This window comes from Sciurus vulgaris (assembly GCF_902686455.1).
Source record: "Sciurus vulgaris genome assembly, chromosome: 7".
Classification (NCBI taxonomy): Eukaryota; Metazoa; Chordata; class Mammalia; order Rodentia; family Sciuridae; genus Sciurus; species Sciurus vulgaris.
Window position 1 is genome coordinate 131,670,030 of NC_136467.1, and position 11,651 is coordinate 131,681,680.

The window sequence follows — 11,651 nt, forward strand, 5'->3', positions numbered from 1 at the left end:
CTTGCGACACCGTGACACCGCCATTTTCCTTCTCGCATGTTCTTCTGTGCTTAGGGACACTTTGATACACTTCCTGGTCTCCTAAATGGGACATGGGAGTTAAAATTTTTTGCTATTAGAAATACTGAAGCAATTCCTTGTGATCGAGGTCAGTTGGGTTTTGTTGTTGTTTTGTTTGTTTGTTTTGTTTTTTTAATTTGGTACCCAGGATCGAACCTTGGTGTGTGTAACCACTAATCCACATTTTATGTTTTATTTTGAGACAGGGTCTCATTCAGTTGCTCAGGGTCTCACTAAGTTGCTGAGGCTGGCTTTGAACTTATGATCCTCCTCCCTTAGTCTCCCAAGCTGCTGGGAAGAGTGGCGTGCACCACGCCCATCCTAGTTAACTTTTTTTTAGGGAAAAATGATGAACCCCTGCCTTACTCCTCATAATGAGAAAAGTTTCAGACTCATCAAGGATTTGAGCTGAACAAATTTCTTTCTAAGCAATTCACAAACTTTGATGGAAAAACAAAAAATGGACGTGTTGACTGCCTACCAGCCAGAAACCCTGTAAGGCCACGGCTGCCATGGGGTCAGAAGGTGGACCGCAGAATCCATAGCCCGGACAGCACGCAAGAGGTGCCAATTTCTCTAATTTACAGAGATTCTTATGAAGGATACATGACCCGCCCAACAGAAAAATGGAGAAAGGACAAGAGGTTTTTGAAGAAAAAGAATTCAGGTGGCCTGTACAGATGCTTGAATTTATTCATAATTATTAAAAATAAAATCAAAACTGAAAGTTCATGTTTTCACTTGCCAAAGTGGCATACATTTTTCACATTTTGTAATAAACATTTTCATGTCTTTTGGAGGACAACGTAGAAGTGTCAGGCAGAATTAGGAACATCCAGGCCTTTGCCGAGCTGGTGCTGAGCTTCGCCCCACAAGTTGATTCCCCGAGCACACCAGAGTCTGAACTCAAGAAAGTTCTTTGCAACCTTCCTGTTATTATTTAAACTTAATGTGTTGATTTATAATCATCAATAAGAACAGAAAAGCAAAGCTCCATTTCTAGGAAGGCGTGTATCCATGATTCTCAGAAGGGAATGGTCTGCCCCTGTGGAACAGATGGGGATGTCCAGAGGAACTCTTGGTTGTCACCGCTGAAGGAGCTGCTGCTGACATCTACAGGGCAGAGAACTGGCATGCTGCCAGATGCCCTGCTGCACACAGGACAGTGCCCACAACAAAGAATCACCAAGCCCACAATATCACCAGTGCCTGGGTTAACTCACAGGGCACATTGAAATGGGGGAACATGAGGTGTCACATGAAGAATGCAGTGACAGGAAGACCTCAGTGTGATGTGGCAAGTGGAAAAATCCCGGTGTGAAACAGCAGGTGGTTCATCCCCAGAGTCACCTGACTGCATGTGGTGCAGGTGCTGGCTGTCCCACCAGGCACCAGGAACGAGGCCAGGCTTCTGGAGAGAATCTGATAATCAGGAAATTGGCAGCAGCCATGTGAAAACCCTACTTTGCTGGACTTCTTCATTTGTTTGGAATGCTTTTTAGTTTCGTCTGGTGGCTGGCATCACAGGCTACTCAGAGCAGGGGCCTCTGAGCACCCAGTGCCCAGATTAAAACTGGTTTCACTGCTTTTATTTTGTAGAAGGAGCCAGGAAGGGAGAGCTGGCCCTTAGAATTAGGAGTCGGTTTTGTTTTCTGATTTGCACTTTTCAGCATTTTCCGTGATTTCACCCTGCCTGTTCGTGTATTTTTTTAAATATGTGTTTTAGTCACACACACATCCAGAGAAGAGAATGGTTAACAAAACAGGGGTCTCCTTACAACGTGAAGTATCATGGACAGATATCTATGCTGTAGAGTGAAGTGAGAAAAGCTAGATTTGACCCCAAGTATAAAAGAAAAAAAAAAAAAAAAAAAAACCTCAAAAAAGGTCAGATACGATGCCTTAAAATAGCAGCGATGATGTTGCTATTCTATAGTTGTTACACAGTTCTTCTCTGATCTCTATTTTCCAATTCTTCTATTTTACGATGGAGGAAAGATGAGTATAACTGAAAGCAGAACCGTAATCGCCCTGTTTTCTTTTCCGATTCAGTACTTTGCCCCTCCTCTCTTTACTGGGCCGCACTTTTCTTGTTGCACTGATCAGGGGCCAAACTTCTCCCTGCAGAAGAATGTCATGGAATTCCTGGTGCCCCTGAAGCCAGAGGCCATTTGGATAGTGAGGAACATGCATGGGAACAAGACAGGTGAGGTCTGGGAGCTGTGCCTAGTCAGGGAGGCCAGCACGGGGTGGGGCATGTCTCCTCTCCAGGTGGCGGTCCTCACTCTACCCTGGTCAGGACACTGCTCTGATGGCCTTCTTCCTGCCTCTGGCAGCCTGGTGGAGAGTGTTAGAATTGTCACCTGTCTCTCCTTGCCCAGCCTTAGCTCTTCTGGCAGGTTCCCCCATCTGTTTAGATAGAGGTCAGCAGTTCTGGGTTTGCTGGGCTGAGTTCATGCTGGCAGAAGATGGTGGCGTAGACAGGGTTCTGCTCTGAGGCTCCACGGGTAGAGGTCCCATGAGGCTGAGGCTGAGGCTGTGGAGGCCTCCCATGATCAGGAAAGACTCCCCACCTGCTGGTGTTGTGTGAGTCACGGCCTCTTGCTTCCCAGGAGTGGTGCTGGTGGGCGGCACTTTACTCTGAGCATGTGTGGTGCTGCCCCTGGGTGTCCTCTCTGGCAGTGAGCCTCCGCTCCTGGCCTTGGAGCCCTGGATCTGGCTGCCCAGAGGCATGGCTGGAGGGAAGCTGGTGCTGGGAGGATGGTGGCAGAGTCCAGCCCCCAGTGCTAGGCCGGGTCATGGGGCCATCGTGAGCATTTCTCCTTTGCAGAACCTGGTCAGGGAAGGACTGAGGCCAAGAGGGAGGCAGAAAGGCCCTTTGTTTCTGACTCCTGGCATCTGGCGCCTTCACCTGCCAACCCAGGCTGGTGCGGAGAGCTCCTCAAAAGGGAGTTTGGCCTGGTGGGGAGGGAGGCGGGTGTGCTTTGGAGGCTTCCAGCCTCTGCCCTGAGCTGGGTGCAGCATTCCCAGTGACTCCCTGTGTATGCAGAGCCTGCAGTTACCTCTGTCCTGGTCCCCCTCAGGGTACATCTTTTTGGATTTCAGCAGCGAAGAGGAAGTGAAGAAAGCCTTGAAGTGCGACAGGGCATACGTGGGTAAGGGGGCACTGGCAGGGCCCCTCGGGCTTCTTATTCCCTCATGGGCTCCTTCATGTACGTCTGTGCCCAGCTTTTCCTCCCACCCTACGTTGTGGGCACTGAGGGTACAGCAGCAGAGGGGATGTGGAGAGGCAGGGAGCGCCAGAGCCCATGAGCGGGCCCATGGCCCTGGGCAGTACAGGGTGGTCAGGGCAGTGGAGAGGGCTGGGGTTGGAGGAGGCAGGTCTCTGGCGGGATGACTACTGGGCCTCCTGGAGTGAGGAGAAGGCTCTGGCCTCTGGACAGGGTTGGTGGGGGTGCAGCAAGGGCACCTTCCCCAAGCTGGGATGTGGTCCTCCACCCTCTCTGGCAGGGATGGCGATTGCACCGAACCACAGACTCCTGGGGATGCATTGTGCTAGGGTATACAGGTGTTCCTGGGAGTCCTGCTGGCAGGTCAGGGGAAGGTATCCATCAAGCCCTTGCAGTGTGGGTAGAGGCAGGCCATCCCTGCGGCCTTCTTACACATGCAGGGTGGTTTTTGCAACCTGCTCACCAGCAGGTGATTGTTCAGGGTCGGCCTGTCACATGAGACCTTTCCCAAGGCAGAGCCACCAGCAGTGCCAGAGTGGGCTCAGAGTTCAGAGGACCTGTCACTTGGCCTGGAACAGTGGGAACAGGCCCCAAGGGCCGAGGCCATGCTGGCAGGATGGGAGAGGTCCCAGGGGCTCAGGCCTCTGCCCCGCTACAGAGCCTGCTGCTGGGCCCATCACCTTTCCCAGCTGGAACATCTGGCAGCCTGCAGCCAGGGCCTGGGTCCCCAGCCAGGTGTGTCAAGTCCCAGGCTCCCCGGAGCCCTGACCCTCTCCTCCTGCAGGTGGATGCTACATCAAGGTGTTCAGGGAGAAGCACGTGCCCACAGCCAAGGGGCCCCTGCAGAACAGAGTGTAGCCCTGACAAGGCCGGTTGCTCAGAAAGAACGAGGAGGAGGAGGACCTGGCGGACTCCAGGAGGCTCTTTGTGCTCAACCCACCCCTCACCGAGGAGGACCTGGAGGTCCTCTTGTCCCCTAAGGTAGGGCTTTGCTCCTGGCCGCACATGTAGGCCCCTACTGTGCCTGGCTCCCACTTGGCTGGGTCAGCCCCATCTGCCTCCCACTTGCTCTTGACCTTGGGCAGTGGCTCTAGCTGGTCTCATCTGAAAACAGGGCTCTCTGTCCTCACTGCAGATCTAGTGGCATCTTCTGCTTTCTGAACTTGAACTTGGATTCCTTTTTTTTTTTTTTTTTTTCCTTAACAGTGTTGGGGATTGAACCCAGGGTCACTCTGCCACCAAGCTACATCTCCAGTTTTTTGTTTTTTTTTTTTTTTAATTTTAATTTGAGACTGTCTTGGTAAGTCCACGAGGCTGGCCTTGATCCTCCTGCCTCAGCCTCCCAAGTTGCTGGGACCACAGGCATAGCCAGCATGCCCTGCAGAACTTGATTCCTTAGCTCTCACCATCCATATGCAGAGCGGGAGTGATCGAGGCGTTTTCCTGAGTTTCCTTGGCTTCTGGTGTTGGAATCCAGCAGCCGCCCAGCCCTCCCCACCCACCATGCTCCTGCCTGGGAATGCTTTTCTTTTTCAATTCTTCCTAAGCAAACCGAGCTTCTGAGAAGAGGCAACAGCCAGGGCCATCTTTGGTTTTGCTGCTGTTACTTCTTGGGCTGAGAATTTGCAGGCCCCTAGTTGAGCTTGGTCACAGGGGCCGTTTGTCAAGGGGAGGAAGGTGGGCTCGCAGTGCAGGTGGATCTGTGCTCTGGAGATGCTGCCAGCACCCTGTCTTCTGGGAGGCTGGGCTGGGTGTGGAGGATTAGCGAGGCCGTGAGAGTGGCTTGGGCCTAGGACAGCTCAGAGGTCCCAAGTGGAACCTGCTTGCAGGCCAGGTGATGGAACCTAAAGGTCTGTCCATGCTGTCCTGCTCCCCAGGTCCTCCCACAGGCTGGTGTCCTGTCACATGGCAGTGCTGGGTGGATGGGAGAGGGCTTGACCATAGACTGCAGGTATCCATTTGGGATGTGGCCGCCCCTGGTGTTCAGAGCGGAACCATGCAGATAATGTCCTCTGAGAGGGACGGTGTCATGAACACTTATGTGGCACTAACTGCAGCAGGCCCTGGGTAGTGACTGCACACTAACTCTTGGACACTTGAGGCCACTGTGTGTGGGACGACTTTTGTGCCATTCACAGGCAAGAGGAGGAGGCCTGTGTGGGCGAGGCCACTGCCCAGGACAGGCTGTGCGCAGCAGACCATGGAGCCAGGTGCAGCCTGGCACCTTCCTCCTGACTTCTCTTAGGGTGGACGCAAGGGGACTGGGGAAATGACACCCTTGACCTGGAGGTGGGCCTCGTGACTGGCAGTCACCATCCTTTCCCTTGGACTGAGTGGATGTGGCTGGTGCACAGCAGCCGTTCTGTGGTCATGTGGCCGACCCTTAGGGCCCAGCACTTTCCCTGAGCTTGGGCCCAGATCAAACCCAGGTGACTGACATTCTTCTGTCCTCAGGTCCCCTGCCAGAGCTCCACTACCCCATCAACTGCCTGACCAAGAAACCCAAGGGCTTTGCCTTCATCACCTTCATGTTCCCCGAGCACGCAGTGAAGGCCTATGTGGCAGTGGATGGGCAGGTGTTCCAGGTGAGGTTGCTCATGGGCCTGCCAGGGTCGCCGAGCCTGGTGACAGGAGGGATGGCCCCGTGGACTGCAGGGAGCTCTGCTCTTCAGGGTCACCTTGCGATGTGCCCAGGCCACCTTCCCTCCAGTGCACCTTCATTCACAGCGTATGGACTTTATGGGCTCCAGGCCAGACCTGGCCCACCCACAGCCACTCACGTTCTCCCTGTGCAGGGCCTGGGGGCACAGTGTTAGGGGCTGTGGGGTGTCACCGAAAGGCACCTTTCCCTTGGCATGGCCGTGTCGGGGACCCCCAGCACCAGCTGAACTGAGAGTAACCAAGTGTCTGCTCTGGCTGCTGTCCCTGTCTTCCTGCAGGTCTGGCCCTGGGTCCAACATGTTTAGGACAGGAGGCCCCACTAGACAGGAGGCCCCACTGGAGAGCAGGGCTGGAGGCCAGGAGGGCAGCTCACCCACTTCCTCCCCTGTCCCCACAGGGCAGGCTGCTGCATGTGCTGCCGTCCACCATCAGGAAGGAAGCCAGTGAGGATGCCGATACCCCTTGCTCGTCCTACAAGAAGAAGGCATCTAAGGACAAAGCCAGCAGCTCCAGGTCCTCGCCAGCCCCGCCCAGCCTCTGTCGCCTTCTCCACCTTTCCCAACCGCCTGGTCCCTTTTGCTCTATAGCTTGAGGTTCATCCTCACCTCCGAGCCAGTTTCCCCACTGCAGATGGGGAGAGTGGTGCCGTGTATACTTATGCTCTGAGGTATCGCGTCCACTAAGAGTGGACAGTTGCCACCTGCTGGGCCCTGGCACAGGCCAGCTGCTGGCACTGCCAGAGGTTAGATCTGTCAGCACCGCTGCCTGCAGGTGGGGAGCCCACCCAGGACAGGCGAGCAAGTGGGAGGGCTAGGAAGGCGGGGAGGCTTGTGACAGGCTGTGTCTGTGAGAGAGCACCCGTGGGTCCCAGCGTGGCCTGTCCTGCTCTGCCCCTGCCCGCAGCTCCCACAACTGGAACACACTGTTCATGGGGCCCAACACATGGCTGATGCCATCACACAGAATTACAGTGCCACCAAGAGCCAAGTGTTCGACCACGTGAGTGGCCTGTGACTTGCGAGCTTCATGTCCACAGACCCTCTTGGTGAATATGTCCAGGGCTGGATCCCCGCGGAATTCTTTCTGGGCAAAACCAGGAGTGCATTTCAGCCATGTGGCAAGGGACGTCCCTTGATTCTGCCTGTTGGCTGCTTTCTCCATGGTCCTCTGCCCTTCCTTAAGACACTGGAGGCCAACCTGTCTGTGGAGGTGGACGGCAAGCCCGTGTGTAACTGAATGGCCTGGTGACCACATTTTTAAAAGAAACAGGAAAATTAATTCTAACAGACGCCGTCTTCAGCTAATGCGTCGGAGGGATCGTCGCTTCGCTGCGCCCAACATAGTCATAGGGTGTTTCTCCTCCCTTTTTCCCACCCAGGCCACTGAATTGCACATGTAGCAGAACGTGGGTTTGAGCCACGCCTCAGGTGTCCAGTGGCTCATGGCTGCCATGCTGGGCAGTGCAACTTGGCCTGAGTTGGAGGGAGGGACAAGGGACAGCTGCAGTAGCTTAGGTGCCACAAGTACCCCCAAGCACCAGGGCTTCGCAGTTGCCAGGACAGAGTCCTATCTTCTAGAGCTTCTGGTGCCTTCTGGAGCCGCCTAGTGGAGACAGGTGGAGAGAGGAGAGCCTGGGCTGGTTGGGGAGGTGACAGAGCAAGGACTGCTTGGAGCGAGGGGTCGGGGTCAGGGTCAGGCCTGCAGAAGCCCCCACGAGCTGCAAGAGGAGCTGCAGACCTGCCCACTATGGAGAAGGAAAGAGACCAAGCGGGTGCAGGGACACGTGGCTGGAGAGGGCGCCAGAGGGGGTCAGGTGGGTGTGGCTGGGTGAGGGGCACCGCTGAACCCACTTCCACTGGCTCTGCTCAGCTGCTGGCTGAAGAGAGCAGATCGGGTCCACCTGATGGCCGCGGGCCTACTTTCCTCCCTCCCTCAGGAGACCAAGGGCAGTGTGGCTGTCCGTGTGGCCCCTGGGGAGACCCAGCTGGTCCAAGAGTTGTAGCACTTGCTTCTATGAGATTTTTAGGGAGGACTGTTGAATGAGGTGTATAGAGTGGGTTTTCACTGGTAAAAATTAAGAGCTAGCAGAGGTGTGTATTTGTGAACATCTATGGGGAGTAAGGAGAAGATCTCTGAGATAAATGAAGATGAACGGAAGTTTGAAAGGAGGGCTCTATGAGGTGTGTAACTGGGCCTTCTGATAGTGAAATGATGGCATTCTGAGGTGTGTAGAGGCATGGTGTGTGGTGTGTAGCAATGGTTCTCTGGTCCCAACATTGATACAGTGATGGATAAATAATGTGTATAGAAAAATGGGGTCTAAGGTGTGTATGGATGGCCCTCTGAATTCTGTAGAAAGGGCACTTGATATGAGTAGGTAGGGCTCTGAGCTGTGTGGAGAGGTGACTGCTATGTGTGTAGGAAGTGTTCACTGAAGTGTGAAGGAAAGGTTCTCTGAGATTTGTAGTGCAGATGATTTGAGGTGTGTACGGAGGCCTCTATTAAGTGTACAGGAGGAATCTATGAGGGGTGTAGAAGGGCCTCTGTCTGCATAGGAGTGCTCTCTGTTGTGTAGTTAGGGTCCTCAGAAATGAATAATGAAATCTATCTGATATGACTAGGTAGAACACAATGAGATGTAATGGGAGTATTCTTTGAGTACAATAGGGGGAATCCCTATATTGTTTAGGAAAGCCACTCAACAGTGTATCCAGAGTCTTCTCTGAGGTGTGTCAGGCCAACCCTCAGAGGTGAGTAGAGAGGGCATTTTGTTGAGTAGTATGTTGTATCCAAGTTGTGTAGTAGGGTGTGTTGTTGTTTGTAGCATGGGAATTCTGAGGTTTGAATTAGCATCTAACTGGAATTTATAAAGAGTACTCTCTGGGTGTATAGGAAAGGCTTTCTGAGTTGTATAAGTGTTGCTCAATTAAGTGTGGGGGCAGTGTCCTTAGGAAGTTGAGGTGTGTAGAAAAAGCTCTTGGTATTAGTAGGGAGTCATTATTGAGACATATAGGGAAGTGAGTTTGAGGTGTGGAAGGAAAGATTCTCTGATGTGTTGAGTGGGTTCTCATTTTTATGTAGGGTGGGCTCTCTGACATGTAGGGAGAACCCTCTGAATGGTATAGAAGGGCTTTATGAGGTTTGTAGGAAGGCTTATTGATGAGAGTGTAAGTGTTCACTTAAGTGAATAAAAGGGCTATTGCAGTGAATAGGAAATGTCTCTGTGGTGAGTCAAAAATTTTCTCTGAGGTATGTATTGCAGGCTCTCTGAGGTAAGTAGAAAGGCTCTCTAAGGTGTTTAGAGAAGACTCGCTAAGAAGTATAGTTACTAGGGCTTGTGAAGTACTAGTTTGTACTCACTCAAATATGTAGTTATGTCTCTCTGAGGTGTGGAGAGAATGATGTAAGGTGGCCCTCTTTTAAAGGATAGTATCACAGCTTGATCAACATCAAACTCAAGGAGTCACAAATATGAGACACAAATAAAAACACACACAGGCAAAAACTTCTGAGGGTCTGGTGCTATCTAAATGGGAATCTGAGTGGAGGGCTAGACTGTACTCACTTCCAATGGCCTGTCCTGTTTCACCTCTGGTCTTCTTGGGATATATCACCAGATTTGTTGGTCCCAACATTGACAAAGTGCTTCCAATCTTGGGAAAGACCCCTCCTAGGGACTTTCCTGAGAAATAAGCATTCAAAGATGAGAAGACATTAAGAACTAGTGGCTCTGGACTTCCTGTCTCAACACAAGCGAGTGGAATGGGAGTTTATCTGGAATGTGGTTGCCTAGCTACTAGGGTTCCAAGTTCTGTGTGTTCTACTGCCAAGGAAGTGAGGTCACTTTTCTGGGGACTGCATACCCATAGCTCTTTCTCAGACAAGATGGTTTTAATGGCCCACTGATATGCAGGTTTCTCCCAGCTTCCCTTGACATATACACAAGTGGACATGGTTACACCAACACACCCTGAATCTGGTCCCCAGACTGTCCCAGGTGTAGCCAACTCACCTGGTTTAGAAAGACAGTTTGAATCAGACCCATTTACTCCTTCTGGCCATGTGGGTGGCCCTGAAGAAGTCATTATGCCTTACAAGACCTGATCACTTTTGCCATTTATTTCCCGGGGTTATTCTGGTACATGGTTTTGAAGTTGTCATCAGGTGTATAAGGTCATATATATATGTACTCCTTGGGAACCCTAATATTGAGTTAGTGTCTGTAATGCACCAACATACAGAAAACACAAAATAGAAAGGAGAAGGACAAGGGATGACATACAACTCTACCATGATGTGAGTCAAACAGTGAAAGAGGGGAAATCAACTTCTACCTTGTCTTTGTTTCCACTCTGCCCCACTGGAATTTTGCAATGACTGACTTTCAGAGATAAACTCCCTGACCAATACACTTCCGATGCTTCCTGTGAAATTAAAATTGTTTCAATATTTTTTTCTCATTGTATGATATGGTTACACTACAAGGGATCACTGGCACCAGAGATTTCTGTTGTCCAAAACCTGTAGCTTCCACCTCTAAGTTAATCCACATCAGCATCTGGTTTCAAAGAAAAAATAAATCAGCAAGAGCCATGGTATTTCACTTCCAAGATGTAGTCATCAGAAGTCTCATTTCTTTGTCTCCATAGTCGCATAGCAGTGGCACTACTGTAATTCCAGAGATTTTTTGGAAAATTTGTGTGGCAGCAGGCAAAGTTCCAGGGACCCCATTAAATAGCAAGGAACTGCATTCTGTTTCCATTTCTAAATGCCTCACATAGATAAACATATTTTGGGTTATAAAATTCATGAATGCAATTTTTATCGAGAAGAAGATGATGTTGTGAAATTGGCCAAAACTTTTTCATATACCATGGTCATAACCATGGGAGTGGAATTCTCTTTCTCTATTTATTTATGGAACATCTGCACTGCTTCTTTCAAGGTCACAGCAGGTCACTTCTTTTGTGTATGTTGTTGAAGACAGTTTATTTCTATACTTCTAACTAAAATTTGGAAAGAAGGCCAGCAGAAGAACAAAGAACAAACTCAGAAGTCAATATTATTCAACAGCTAAGGTTATTGGAGCAGAGAGAAGTGACTGACAATTCAGTTTTGATAAATGGAAAGGGACAAGGTAACCACTCTCTTCAGGGGATAGTCATTAATCTAATGCTGGTTCTCTGAGTGTCCTGTATCACTTTTGAATGAACACAAGAAGCTGATCTCCTTCTCTCTATTAAGAAGATCAAAAATTAGCAAACCATCTCAAAGGCTTAGAACCATCTAGCTTGTCCACACAGAACTAATTGACTTCTCATTACCTTCCCACAAAGGTGAGAGTCTGATGATAGGATAGACCACTGGCTTGGAAAGACTTGAATATCAATACTCATATGCACAATCACCCCTGTCAGAGGGCTTCCAGGATAGGGTATTGCTGAATGCTTCTGTGTTCCTTGAAATGTACTGGGGAACAAAAAATGGGGAGGAGCACCATAAGGAAGTCCTGCAACTCTGTATGGTGCTGAGTTTGGTAAGCCCTGAGGCACCAGTGAATTTGAAAAAAGGAAATAGTCCTTATTTTTTAAGCTGCTAAAAATTGAAGTCATATAAAATTCTCCCCTCTTATCTCCTGCTCCTGTAGGTATCCATCTTATGGTATTATGGCATTATGTGATAACATTCCCTATCAACTAA

The 11,651-nt window shown here is 50.6% G+C and overlaps 1 pseudogene across 1 annotated transcript; it reads left to right on the top strand.

The window, feature by feature from the left end:
• The first annotated feature begins 2,858 nt into the window (after window positions 1-2,858).
• On the top strand, window positions 2,859-7,953 carry LOC306665790 (putative RNA-binding protein 19; annotated as a pseudogene). The gene is made up of 7 exons: window positions 2,859-2,869; window positions 3,144-3,215; window positions 4,172-4,271; window positions 5,744-5,875; window positions 6,349-6,464; window positions 6,855-6,950; window positions 7,888-7,953. The product of its transcript is annotated as a putative RNA-binding protein 19 (transcript).
• Window positions 7,954-11,651: the final 3,698 nt, after the last annotated feature.